This window comes from Lethenteron reissneri, chromosome 63, assembly GCF_015708825.2.
Source record: "Lethenteron reissneri isolate LAM-NWPU_2019-01 chromosome 63, ASM1570882v1, whole genome shotgun sequence".
Classification (NCBI taxonomy): Eukaryota; Metazoa; Chordata; class Hyperoartia; order Petromyzontiformes; family Petromyzontidae; genus Lethenteron; species Lethenteron reissneri.
The window spans coordinates 9,778,747-9,793,204 of record NC_083841.1 but is presented as its reverse complement, the minus strand read 5'-3'; positions in this window follow the sequence as shown (position 1 = coordinate 9,793,204).

Here is a 14,458-nt window from a genome sequence, read left to right as displayed (position 1 = left end):
ACCTCTTCCAAAAGTATGGGCATAGAGTGGATGCCTGGATGGCGTCCATCTCAAAATTTTCCATGAAAATATTGGCTTCAGCCGGAGATAAGGGAGAACCCATTGGGGTGCCTTCAGTTTGTTTGTAGAATGTTCCGTTCCAGGTCAAGTATGTATTGGTGAGGCAGTGTCTCACCAGGGCCGGCACATCAGCATTCAATCCTTGTTGGACCAAATCTTCAAATGATTGCAATGGTATCTGGCACAGGAACTTTGGTGAACAAAGAAACTACATCAAAACTAACGAGCAAATCTGGGGACAGTGAGATGTCTTTAATTGACGATAACAGGTGAGCTGAGTTAAGTACAGCTGAGGTGGTCTTACCAGTGAATGGTTGTAAGGTATCAGAAATCGGGCTAGTTTGTAGGTGGGTGAGCCAATGGTGGAGACGATGGGACGAAGGGGTGCACCTTTATGGATTTTTGGTAAGCCATATAATCTGAGTGGTTTAGCAGCAGAAGGTTTTAAGGAAACCCGTTTGGTCTGTTAAATCTCTTTTAAAGTAATTAATAAATTAATGTTTATTCAACAACAGCCCGATGCTGAATGTGCTTCAAATACTAGGGTTTCCTTTTTGATTAAAAACTATATTGATCTCCAAGAAAAGGACAATAATGGGTTTCTGTATGTATATTTGTTGAATATCTTTCGCACTGTATGTAGTTAACCGTGCTAATCAGAAATACAAAAAAAAATTCTTATCTGATTGCTCCTGAAAATTGTTGAAGCTATATCATTCTACCACTTTTTGACTACTGTGACACTGCTTTATAGATCAGCTACTAATTAAACACTAAATCCAATAGCACGTTATTTTATGCAAGATTACATCTAAATTGGGCCCTGTCCATGCATAACATGATAATGATGAATGAACAGCATTGGCAAATTTTTTGCTATATTTGTATAATACATTAACCCCATTGTCAAACCCAAGAAACCTAAACCTACCAAAAACAAGGATTGGAATTGGTGACAGCCTTTGCCTTGTTGCCCCATTAACCGTTTGCAAATGTGGTTTTAACTTTCATCCTTGCCCATGTATCTGTAATAAAAGACTTCGTTAGGCACTGCTGGTCACCGTTGGTCTTTATTTAGTTTCCTCCTCGCACGCCGCTGGTCCTGACTGCGGACCAGCGTCTCCTCGCGCGCGCCCCGAATGCGCTCCCTCGTCGGCTCCTCCGCTCTTCCTCGCACCCCGCTGGTCCTGACAGCGGACCAGCGTCTCCTCGTGCGCGCCCACGCGCGCTCCTCCAACAGCTCCTCCGCTCCCCCACTCCGCACCCCGCTGGCCGACGGCGTGCCAAAGATCCTTCAGCCACGTGGCCGATGGCGCGGATCCCCTCCGGCCACCCAACGTGGCACAGCCTCTTAACTCCCGCAACTGACCCTGATCCCTTCCGGGCTCCCACCTATATCCTCTTTACCACGTGACCCTGACTCCTCCCCTTCCTGATCGTCAGATCCGGCCTTCCCATACTGCTCTGCTGGCTCCACCCCCATTCACCTCGCTTCCAATTGGACCCGAGGTGAATGGCGGCCCCTCCCACACGCCCCCCATACTGGGCTCCGCCCCCCAATACCCCGGGCCGTGTGATCGGGCCAGAGCCCAGCAGCAAACCCCGTTTACGCTCGCATTACATATCCATAGTTAAATTTTAATGTACAATTTTATTGAGGGATGTGGGGGTCGATGCTCCCTTCCTCCTCTCCCCCTTCCTTCTCCCCTCCTTACCGCCGCGCTGACGCTGATCGGGTCATCGGCCCCCCCGCCTCCACGTCCGCTCTGGGGCATAGCTCGAGGCTGGCCCTCCGCCGCCTGGAGTTATCCACACACTCCCCACGGACACTCCCCTAAAATGCTCAGAGGTGACTCCTGGCGCACGCGTACCCATGCACGCTGCTGCCCACGGCTCGCGCTAAAAATAGGCATATGAATATGCGCGGGTGCGGGCGCAGTCACCACCACCAACAACCACCACGAGCAGTACCAGCAGCACCACCAGCACTACCACCACCAGCAGCACCACCAGTACCACCACTACCACCACCAGCCGCAACATGTGCTTGAATTACGCACCCGCCGACACCCTTAAGGCAAGCGTCGCAACGAGACCCCACTGCGTAAAACGCGTGGGGCAAACACGCACTCGCGCGCAAACACCGGGCACAATGGTGAATGAACAACAACAGGATTCGCGCGCAAAACCTAGACACGATGAATGAACAACAACAGGATTGGCGCGCACAACCTTGGCACAATGATGAATTAACTACCAAAGCGCAAGAAAACTTCACGGATGCATCCTCGTTCACACCACTGGCACTTGATTGACTACGTCATCATGAGGAGGAGCGACCGGCACGATGTCAGGGTGACCAAGGCAATGTGTGGTGCTGAATGTTGGACTGACCATCGCCTCATCATCTCCAAACTTAACATCCGGATTAAGCCTCCCAGACGCCTTCAAGGAAAAAGGCGTGTCAAGCGTCTTAACATCACTCGCCTACAACATGAACACACCAGACTGGCCTTTGTTTAGGCTCTAGACCAGGGGTCGGCAACCAAAATAACAAGAAGAGCCATTTCTTTCCAATTCGGTACAAAATTCAGTATTTCAAGAGCCGCAATGCATCTGTTAAGAAGCAGCCCGTAAAGAGCCGCATGCGGCTCCGGAGCCGTAGGTTGCCGACCCCTGCTCTAGACCATCACCTGGAGTCTCTAAGCTTCGAGCATACAGACGCTGAGGCACACTGGACTGCTTTCAAGACCGTGCTGCATTCTACAGCCCTTGAATCACTTGGTGTTCCCATACGTACACATCAAGATTGGTTTGATGAGAACGATGCAAAAATCCGAGCACTCCTTGACGAAAAACACCGCCTGCATGAAGCATATCTGAATGACAGCAGCTCAAGCTTAAAGAAAACTGCCTTCCTCAACATTCGCAGAGTTGTCCAGCAGAGACTCAGAGTCATGCAAGACAACTGGCTGTGCGTAAAAGCTGAGGAGATTCAATCCTACGCTGACAGTAACAACACCAAGTGCCTCTATGATGCACTCAAGCAGGTCTATGGTCCGCAACAATCAGGAACTTTACCTCTCCTGAATGCAGATGGAACAACACTCCTCACAGTCCTCAACCAGCCATCATGCATAAATGAGGAGGCAATTGCGAGACTGCCTCAAGTTGAAATAAGCCAGTCCCTTGCTGTTCTACCATCCATTGAGGAAACCAGCAAAGCCATAAACTTCCTTTCATCAGGCAATGCTCCAGGGTCCGATGTCATTCCAGCAGAAATCTACAAGGCTGGAGGGCCTCGCTTAGTCGAGAAACTGACCGACCTCTTCCAGTCTCTGAAGAAATTAGAAGCCGTTCCCCAGGAGTTCAAGGATGCATCTATAATCCATCTCCATAAGAGGAAAGGCAATCGGCAGGCCTGCGACAACCAGAGGCATTTCTATACTATTGTAATAAAAGGACTCGGACACTTCTTTCTGTTTTCGTGTCTTTTATTGGGTTCTCGTCTTCACCCACACGGCACTCTGTTATAACTCTGTATTTGTAGCCCCCGGCTATTCACTGCTATTATAGCTTCCTCTCCCCTCTGACTCTCTGCTTCATCTACTGTAACCTCCTCCCTGCAGACTCGCTGCTACCCCTATGCAGACTCCCGCTGCTACCCCTATGTGCAGACCCTCTGGCTGCCACTGTATGCAGACCCGCTGCCCACTCTCTCTCTGCAGCCCCGCTGCCGACTGCAGCCCTCCTTGCTGCCTCGGGTCGGTCACCGCTGGCCAACGGTGCCGATCCTCGTTCCTCCCCGTGTTCGTGGCGATCTCGCCACACCCCGCTTCGCCCTACGTGGCCTTCCTCTGTTCCTGGTTCCCCGTCACTCCCTTTCCTCTTCCGGTTCCCCTCCTTCTATACTCAACCCCTCTCCCCCCCACGTGACCTAACTCCTCCCCCCATGACGGCACCTCCGGAGGGCCATTTACAACCGCATTACATCACCCTCCCCCATAAAGAAAATCCAGCCGACCTCGGCTGAATTGCAACCTGAAAAGCAATGCGGGTGTAAAGGGCCAACACGTAAAAAGACACGAAGCATTGAAGAACAATATACAATGAACACAACACAACACAATCTAACGAAACGTGAGGGATTTCGAGCGAGTACGGGTAGCCGGGCCGTCCCGGACGGTCGGCAGCCCACCCGCCGAGCGGGAACGTGGAAGGGTTTTAAGGGCGACGGGAGTGAGTTCATCCGTCGCCATTGGAGGCCCGCCACTGTCCCGGTCGCGTCCAGAGACATCCCGTAATCGCGTCCGCGGAGGGATAGGAAGAGCTGCAGGTCCCGTTGGATCCGCGGCTCCGGTCGGCATCCCACGAGCGGAACGTCCTCCTTCCTGCTGCGTCACGGCCGGCTTGTCTGTGAAGGGTACTACAGGCGCTCTCGCAAGGTCAGCAGACACAGGCAAGGGCGAGTCGGCAGCAACAGACCCCGGCAAGGCAACTTCGGGAGATGACGCATCCGGCCGCGGGGCAATGTATGGCTTCAACCGGGATGTATGCACGAACCAGCGCCGCGAACCAACCTGAACACGCGCCGACTGTGGGTTGGGAACCTCAATGAGGCGGACCGGACCTTGCCACGGTTTATGTAATTTAGGAGAGGTACCTGGCCGCACCTGTGGGCAATGAAGCCAGGCCAGGTCCCCCTTTTTCCAGGGGCACTCTCCCTTCGAACGTCGGGCACACCGCTCATTCCTGGCCTGGGCTTTGGCCGTAGCCATGCGGGCTCTTTCCCTTGCCTCAGTGACACGGCGAACGTTGTCCTGAATATACTCAGGAAGAGGCTTAACAGGTCCCCTCGCACCGGTTCCCAACTGCTCATTAATCGGCGGCACATTTTCACGGCCGTACATAAGAAAGAACGGCGAGTATCCAGTAGCCGCGTGCGGCGTCATGCGATACGCCGAAAGCACCCCAGGGATATGCAAATCCCAATCAGATTGATTTTCCCCGACTGTATGGCACAGCATGGCGGACAGAGTCTGATTCAACCGTTCCACCATACCATCCGTTTGTGGGTGGTAGGGGGACGTCCGTATCTTTTTAGTTCCAAGAGCCGCACACACCTCCCCCAACAATTTGGACGAAAAGTTACGCCCTTGATCTGTAAGGAGCCTCTCCGGCGCCCCCTTGTCCATTACATACCCAAATAGAAAGGCGTCAGTGATAGACGCCGCTGACTGGTCAGGCAAGGGCCAGGCCATCGGCCAGCGAGAGAGGTACTCCACCCCCACCAGTAAATACTTATTTCCCTTAGCGGATGGCGGAAAGGGTCCCAAAATATCTAACGCCACCAGCTCATTAACCCGAGATACTTGAATCGATTGTATCGGCGGAACATATGGATGTTTAGGCGGTTTACGGCGGGCACAATCGGGACACGCGCGAACGTGACCGACGACATCCGTCGTCATGCCGTGCCAATAATAGTCTCGTTGTAGCGTCAATAGGGTTTTCTGCACCCCCAGATGTAAAAGTGTGTCACAGTGCAAAGATCTAATCAACTCATACCGCAATGACGCAGGCACAACGAGACGCCAGTGTCCCTGTATCCCTTCCCTCCACATCAGTAACCCATCTCGGAGAGCAGTTTCCGAAATACCACCCGCACCGAGTTCCTTACCCGCCTTCTCCGTTCGTTTTCGTAACGACACCAAAGAATCGTCCAACATTTGCTCCCGAATCCACACAGACCTCGGAAGACGCAAAATCCCATCAGCCGGTCCCCCATCAACCGGTCCCGGTGTAAGCGGAGTTCCGAGAACATCCACTGCCAGCGCGACAGGCTGAGGGGGGGGCTGAGTCGGTCCACACCTATGCGTCCCCGACGCACACGCACAAGGGGATTGTTGCGGCAACCTGGACAGTGCGTCCGCGTTAGCGTGACGCACACCCTTCCGATGGTGAATTTGGAAGGAGAATTCTTGCAACGTGTCCAGCCATCTCGCCAATTGTCCGGATGGCTGGTCCATCTTAAGAGCGTACTGCAAGGCCGCATGGTCCGTTCGGACAATAAACGACCGACCGTACAGATACGGTCGAAATTGGCGGAGAAAAAACACAATAGCCAAAAGTTCCCTGCGAGTGACGCAGTAACGGGTTTCCGCGGGAGACAAAACCCGACTCCCATACGCCACCACACGCTCAACACCACCTTTTGACTGGGACAACACCGCCCCAATACCAGTGTCACTCGCATCAGTATCCAGAATGAAGGGATGTTCAAAATCCGGATAATCCAACGTCGGCGCAGTAGCCAATAAATCGCGCAGGCTCCGAAACGCCGCCTCCTCCGGCGGTCCCCACACATTTATGCCCCTTCCCAGTAAGGAGATGCAAAGGCCTGGCGATAGTAGCGAAATTCGGAACAAACCTCCGATAATATGAGGCGAACCCCAAAAACCGACGCACATCACCCACCGTGGCCGGGGTCGCCCAATCCCTGACACACGCAGTTTTCTCTGGATCCGTGGCCACCCCGTCCGCACTAACAATATGTCCCAAGTATCGAACGGAGCGTTGCAGTAGATGACATTTCTTAGGCTTGAATTTCAAATTAGCAGAACGCATTCTGGCAAACACAGCCTCCAACCGCAGTAAATGCTCATCAAATGTGCGGCTGAAGACAATAATATCATCTAAATAAATGAGACATGTCTCCCACTGCAACCCCGTCAATACCAACTCCATCAATCGCTGAAAAGTGGCAGGGGCTGCATTCAACCCCATCGGCAGACAGTTAAATTGGAATAACCCCTGCGGCGTACGGAAAGCTGTCTTTTCCCGCGAGGGCTCGTCAAGGGGGAGCTGCCAGAAGCCCGAAGAGAGATCTAGCGTTGAAAAAAACTTAGCCCCTGACAAGGCGTCGAGAGAATCGTCCATACGCGGCAGGGGATACGCATCTGCCACCGACACTTTATTCAACTTCCGAAAATCCACACAAAATCGCAATTTACCATCCTTTTTTTTAACCAACACAACAGGCGCGCCCCACGGGCTATTAGACGGAGATATAATATCCGCTTTCAACATGTCTTCCACCGCCCCTCGAACATGCTCACGCTCAGCCGGACTCATCCGATGCGAGTTCAAGCGGATAGGGGCAGCGTCCCCCGTGTCGATATGATGAGAGAGCAGTGAGGTGCGTCCCAAGTCCAAATCGTCCGAGCTAAACACATCGGAATAGCTCGATAATAATTTATGAATCGCACAACGCTGCTCGGTGGAAAGGGCCGAATTTTCCGCACATAGTTCGGCGATCCAACGATCGTCCACCCCTCCATCGTGTGAAACACCACCCACCAGCCCCCCGTCCGGAATGTCACTCTGAGCCGTAAACGCCGTAGTGGCGTGTGCCACAACGGTACCAGCCGGCACACACACGCTTTCAGTACTCGCATTTAACACCTGCAAAAACGGGCGCTGATCCGGACGGACAATGGTTTGCGCCCCCACCAGTGCCAATCCGCCCGTAACAGCGGCGGACGGTGACGGCAAAATCCCAAAAGCACCCTGCCGACCCGGAACCGGCTTCCGGTATCGTAAGGGAATGAGCATCTGCGAGCCAGGTGGAATATCAACCGAAACTTCCGATAACGCCTGCACCTGGGCAACCGGAGCCGGCCGCCCCCAGGCGGACTGTAAAAACGCCAATTTCCGGCCCCCTGGTAGTTCAATGCAATTTTCATTGATTCTAATTAGAATGGGCATCTTAGCCAAAAAATCCGTACCCAACAGGCAAGGAACCGCCAGGGACCTTGAAATTAACACAACGCCCGAGGCCGAGACACCCCCGATAGAAATGTTAGCGTCCACCTGTCCCACAATGCCCATACTACCCCCGTTCGCAGCGATGCAGGAAGCGTAAGCCGGCCTCACGGCCCCCGGTGGGATGTTCAAAAGATGGAATATCACATCCGAAATAATGGTCGCGGACGCCCCGGAATCCACCAAAATACGTACGTCCACCCCTTGAATCGACCCCGGTACAGTGGACGACCCGGTAGCGGCCGCGACAACCCGCCGAGCCAGCTTACGCCACTGCGTTATCGAACGACAAGGCGCAGATACTGGCCTCCCGTATTTTACAACATCCGCGTCGCATACCAACGGCGATGAGTGAGGTGTCGGGCCTTGCCGGGTGTCTGGTGCGCACCGACTTGCCTGTGCCGGAGGGTCTTTCTTTGGGGCGTCCGCTGTCGAGGCCTCCTGCTGGGGCGGCCCCGGAACCCGGGCCCAGCAGTCCCTGGCATAGTGGCCCCGACGGCCGCAGCGGAAGCAGTCGACGTCAGGGCGGCGCGCAGCGGGCACCCCGTCCCGACGCGGCCGCACCGGCGGCGGAGCCCGCGGCCCCGGCCCGCTCCGGGCCGGCCACAGAGCAGAGGCAGCCGACAACTCCTTCTGGCCGGTCGCATCCGGCACGTACACGGCCTTCGTAGGGTCCCACCCTACGGCCCCCCCATCGACGACAGGACCGCCCGTCCACGCCGTCACCTGTTTCCAGCGGCGGAGATTGAACTGGGCGTCCAAACACTTGGCCGCGGTCCGGGACGTGAGTTTTTCGTGACCGCACGCCGGCATAGGAATGCCGAGATCTCGGGACAACTCCAACATCTTCCCCAAGATGAGTGGTTCCAGCAGGTCTGGCTCCGTCTCCGGGTAAGCGGCCATAGCGAGTTCCAACACGGCGCCCCTGTACGCTACAGGTGACTCCTCAGGTGCGCGTTGCCGCTGCACGAATCGGCGATGGGCGTCATCCGGTGGCTCGTACGCGTCCGCCATTTCATCGAACACCCCTCGCAGAGTTTTCTTCTTCGCAGCTTTTATAGAGCGAAAAAAACGAACGGACTCATCATCAAGAAGAGTCGGGAGCACCTCCAGTGCCTCAGCGTCCGTCCACCTTGCCGTACGTCCCGCCGCCAAAAATCTACAGGCGAACGCACTCCAATCGCCCCCGATGGAGAACTCTTTGACGGTTGTAAGGTGACGACTGCGACTCCTTGGCTTGCTTCCGTCCGTCGCTGACTCTCCCGGCGGTAAGTTCAGCAAGGCGTCGCAACGCTGTGTCGCCAAGATGGCGGACGATCCTCGCGGCGGCCCCAAAATGGCGGCTTCCCGCCTTCCGTGGTGCGCCACGCCCAAGATGGCGTCTTCACGCCGCGTGGCCGATGGCGGCGCCATCGAAGACGACCCGGGCTCCTGCCGATCACCACCATCACCTTCCAACGCCGCCCTTGGCGTGACAAGGTCACACAACTCCGTGATGACGGTTTTTAGGGTTGCCAGTTGCTCCGCCATCCGGGTCCATCTTAAATCTTCGTCCTTCAACGCAGATGGGTCGGACGCAGCGGCAACCTCCTCGACACCCGGGCCCTCACGGATCTCTCCCTCCGCCGAAGTGAAGCCGACCTCAGGAGGAAGATCGTCGTCGTCCGATGATGAAGCCGACGCCGGAGATGGGATATTCTTCTTCCTCAGTTGTTTCGCCATGCCGTTTCACTTCTGACTCCAGTGTAATAAAAGGACTCGGACACTTCTTTCTGTCTTCGTGTCTTTTATTGGGTTCTCGTCTTCACCCACACGGCACTCTGTTATAACTCTGTATTTGTAGCCCCCGGCTATTCACTGCTATTATAGCTTCCTCTCCCCTCTGACTCTCTGCTTCATCTACTGTAACCTCCTCCCTGCAGACTCGCTGCTACCCCTATGCAGACTCCCGCTGCTACCCCTATGTGCAGATCCTCTGGCTGCCACTGTATGCAGACCCGCTGCCCACTCTCTCTCTGCAGCCCCGCTGCCGACTGCAGCCCTCCTTGCTGCCTCGGGTCGGTCACCGCTGGCCAACGGTGCCGATCCTCGTTCCTCCCCGTGTTCGTGGCGATCTCGCCACACCCCGCTTCGCCCTACGTGGCCTTCCTCTGTTCCTGGTTCCCCGTCACTCCCTTTCCTCTTCCGGTTCCCCTCCTTCTATACTCAACCCCTCTCCCCCCCACGTGACCTAACTCCTCCCCCCATGACGGCACCTCCGGAGGGCCATTTACAACCGCATTACACTATCAATCGCTGGCAAAGTCTTGGCAAGAATCCTTCTGAACCGCCTAATTGTCCACCTAGACCAGGGTCTGCTACCTGAGAGTCAGTGTGGTTTCAGAAAAGACCGCAGAACCACTGACATGGTATTTACTGCCCGGTAGTTACAGGAGAAATGCCAACAACAAAATGTTGATCTATATATGGCTTTCGTTGATCTAACACAGTCAGCCGGGAGGGCCTATGGAAAATAATGGCCAAGTATGGGTGTCCAGACAAGTTCATTGGCATCGTGCGCAATCTCCATGATGGTATGATGGCCAGCGTCAGAGACCAACAATAACTCTCTGATCCATTCCCAATCACAAACGGGGCGAAGCAAGGCTGTGTTTTAGCGCCAACACTACAAGTCTACAGCATGGTGTTTTCTGCCATGCTGCAAGACTCATTCCAGAACCACGACACTGGGATTAGCTTCATCTACCGTTTTGACAGTGGGCTCGGAGTAAAGGTGAAGGTAGTACTCTGTCTCGCGCTGTGCACATAAATGATGAAGTTAACATCAGGATTGTCATGGCCAGTGCAGCCTTTGGACGTCTACGTGACTCAGTATTGGAAAGGACTGGCATCAATCAGGAGCCATGCCAAGAAATTGAATCATCTCCACTTGAGGTGTCTGAGGAAACTGCTGAGGATCAAGTGGCAAGACAAAATCCCTGACACGGAAGTCCTCAGCAAGGCCAATATCCCCAGCATCTACACCGTGCTTGCGAAGGAACAGCTTAGAAGCCTTAGATGGACTGGCCACGTGACCAGAATGCCCTGCGCGAGACTTCCAAAACAAGTCTTCTTTGGCGAGCTGAAAAATGGCAAGCGAGCACAAGGTGGCCCCAAAAAGCGCTACAAGGACACCCTTAACGCTTCCTTGAAGAGCTTTGGATTCGACCTGAAAAGCTGGGAACCCCTAGCACAGGACCGACCTGCTTGGAGAAGAAAAGAACAGGACGGTGCAGTCCTCTGTGAGAGTAGGAGAAGCTCCTGTGCTATCTTGAAGAGGCAGCAGCGCAAATATACCAAGAAAGGACTTGTGGCTGCACCTCAGAGCTCTACATCTTCCCTGACCTGTACAGTGTGCCACAGATAATTCCGGGCTCGGATTGGCCTGTTCAGCCATCTGCACACTCATCAAAACCCAACAAAATGACAAACGTGCCATGGGCATCATCAACTATGATGGACGAACAAGAGAGAGAGGGTGTTCAGTGGGTGGGGGAGGGGTGCGTGCGTTCGTATGGGGGGCTTGCGAGGGGGTTGGCAGAGTGGCTCCGTGGCATCACAGGGACTGTGTTATGTTAGTGTGGTCTGGAACTGTTCTTGATGTTGTTTTGCTTCCTTGCAGCCTGTGATTTGGTCTACTTGTGAAATTTTTACTTACAGGGAACCCCTGACTTACGACGGCTAGACTTGCAACTTCCTGCTTTTACGAAATTTCTCATAGTAAGACCCCCCAAAGTAAGGACCAAAACGTATATCTATGACTGCTACCGATGCCGAGTCGATTGGCGCTCAGTCTGCGCATGTCATGCGAGTCGATTGGCACATAATGCGCAGACTTGTCGCCTAATGGCGCTGCTTTGCTCTTCCGCCATATGCGTATATACAGTATAGCCCGTCATTCCGCAGCTGCGCCTCGAGTGAACGTATCTTTAGCAACGCTCTTAACTCGTTTTCATTTTATTCAAATTTAGGAAAATGTTCGCCTTTCGCTATGTCTGAGAAGAGTAAATATGATGCATGTGCAGAAAAATAATTAAGATTTTTTATTGAAAGTGTTTGATTCTACTTGATAAATGTTTGTCAGAGTTATGTTAAGTTACAATAAATGTTTGTTAGGGTTATTTAAATTTATTTCCGTGGTCAATTTTGGTATTTTAATGGTATGTAATGGGTTTCCAGGAACGGACCCTCAATGTATAACATTGCGCCTTTGTGAAATAAGGCTTCGACTTACGACGGCTCAACTTGCTACTTGTCCAGGAACCAATTAGGTCATAGGTGTGGGGATCGCTTGTATATATATTTTATTTTACGTATTAATTTAGTGATTTGCTTTCCTTTCATATATATTGCACTCAGATTGTGTTTTTGTATTGTTGTAACTTTTTGACCCGCCCCTACTGGACATCTGTGAAAAAAGGGCTTCATAGCTCATTGGATTTATCCAGAATAAAACACATTCCTGCGGAGGGAGCTGGTAGGAACGTTGGGTTGCTCGGTCAATGGCCAGGGTCAATGGCGACGTGGTGTATTTCGCAAATATGCCCAACTGAGGGTGGTCACAAGCCGGCGTGAGTAGGTTAAACGTTGAGTTGTATAAGGGCACCACGGGGTGACCAGCCCCTCCCCACACAGCCCCACCCCTCCCACCCCCCACCCAGCCCCACCCTCCCCACCCAACCCCTCCCCACCCAGCCCCTCCCCACCCTCCCCACCCAGCCCCTCCCCTCCCAGCCCCTTCCCACCCAGCGTCTCCCCACCCTTCCCACCCAGCTCCTCCCCACCCTCCCCACCCAGCCCCACCCTCCCCACCCTCCCCTCCCCACTCAGCCCCTCTCTCCCCACCCAGCCCCTCCCTGCACGACGGACGGACAAAATAATCCCCTGTGGACTGGTGTAACCAGGAGGTTCCTACCAGTATAAGCATTCTGATTCTGGCTACCTTTATGAACACTGTGAGTCTTCTTGGTTCTTTCGGTAAAGTCACGTAGAAGGGAAGTAATAAAATAATAAAAATAAAACATAATAAAATAAAATAATTCTCACGACGTTTCGGCCACAACGCAAGCAGCCGTCCTCAGGCGAAGAATGAGACACTGCCAAGCTAGGAGCTTATATATAAGCTGAGTTGGAGGTGGAAGAAGAAGAGAGCCTTAACAAAATAATGTGCATATCAAGAGGAATTTAGCATATTCATGGGAAATGCGTAGGAGGTGGGCGGGGGGGGTTTCAAAGTCATATTATGCCCATGCATTATGCAGGATCAGCAGCACCAAGGGAGGGTGCAGGGAGTAGCATTAACAAAGGAAAGGAATGTTAATAGTATGTAGCTGCAGTTACTAAACAACCACGTAGAAAACTAAAGTATAAACTACATAAAAAACTAAAGTATAAACTGCATAGCACCATCAGTATATTTACCATACTCTACAATAAGCTGAGTTACTAACAGCAAGTAATACATTACAATTCTACGTCGTAAAAATTATTTAATATGCTTCCATCTAAACTTTATTCTCTTACATCACACGAGCATACACCGTACTGCCATAGATAAACCCAACATTAAATGATATACTGTCTTGCTATAAACCACCCCTATACCTTATACATTTTAATATAACACTATATATTATTCTACCCACCCTAACGTGTATCACACTGCTATATGTTTACTATACAATTACGATACTATATATTACTTTGTACATTGTATTAAGCATATAAATGTTATACTATTTGTTATTATACACTATACCATTGACCGTCGTGTCAATGGGTGAGTCGTGGGGGGAAAAAAGCAATGTAGGGTAAGGTGATGGTCTTGAAAGGCTCCTCAACAGGATCCTTCTTGATGGTTGGAGTGATGGCTTTGCGGATTGTGTAGTCGGAGTAACCATTAGCCTTAAGAACTTGGCGTACGTGCTTGAGTTCACTGGCAATGTGTTCCTGGTCGGAGATGCATTGGGCTCTATGGTATAGAGTCTTGATGATAGAATTCTTCTGGGATGGATGGTGGTGGGAATCCGGTTTTAGGTAAGCATCCGTATGGGTGGCTTTCCTGTAGACCATCACCTTACCCTACATTGCTGGGGTCACAAAAAAGATCTCCAAAATCCTGATGAAACACAAGATCCAGGTCCGATTCAACACAGTACGTAAAATCCGTGATCTGGTCCCGTCTGTAAAAGATGTGGTTCCAGACATACAGTACCCTGGCGTCTACAAACTAAGTTGCCTCTGTGGTAGCAGTTACATTGGGGAAACCAAACGACATGTCTCGGACCGCATCCGTGAACATAAAGCAGACCTGAAACACGGTAGGACAAACACCTCAGCAGTGGCAGATCACTGTTACAACTCAGTGGGCTCACATGACATTGACTTCTCCAAGACAGAGGTTCTCTGCAAGCCATCTGGCTATCATGAGAGATTCATTCATGAGGCGATCCACATATACAAACACAGAGACAATTTCAACCGAGAAGATGGATTCTGGCTTAGCAATCATTGGAAGGACGTAATAAACCATTTC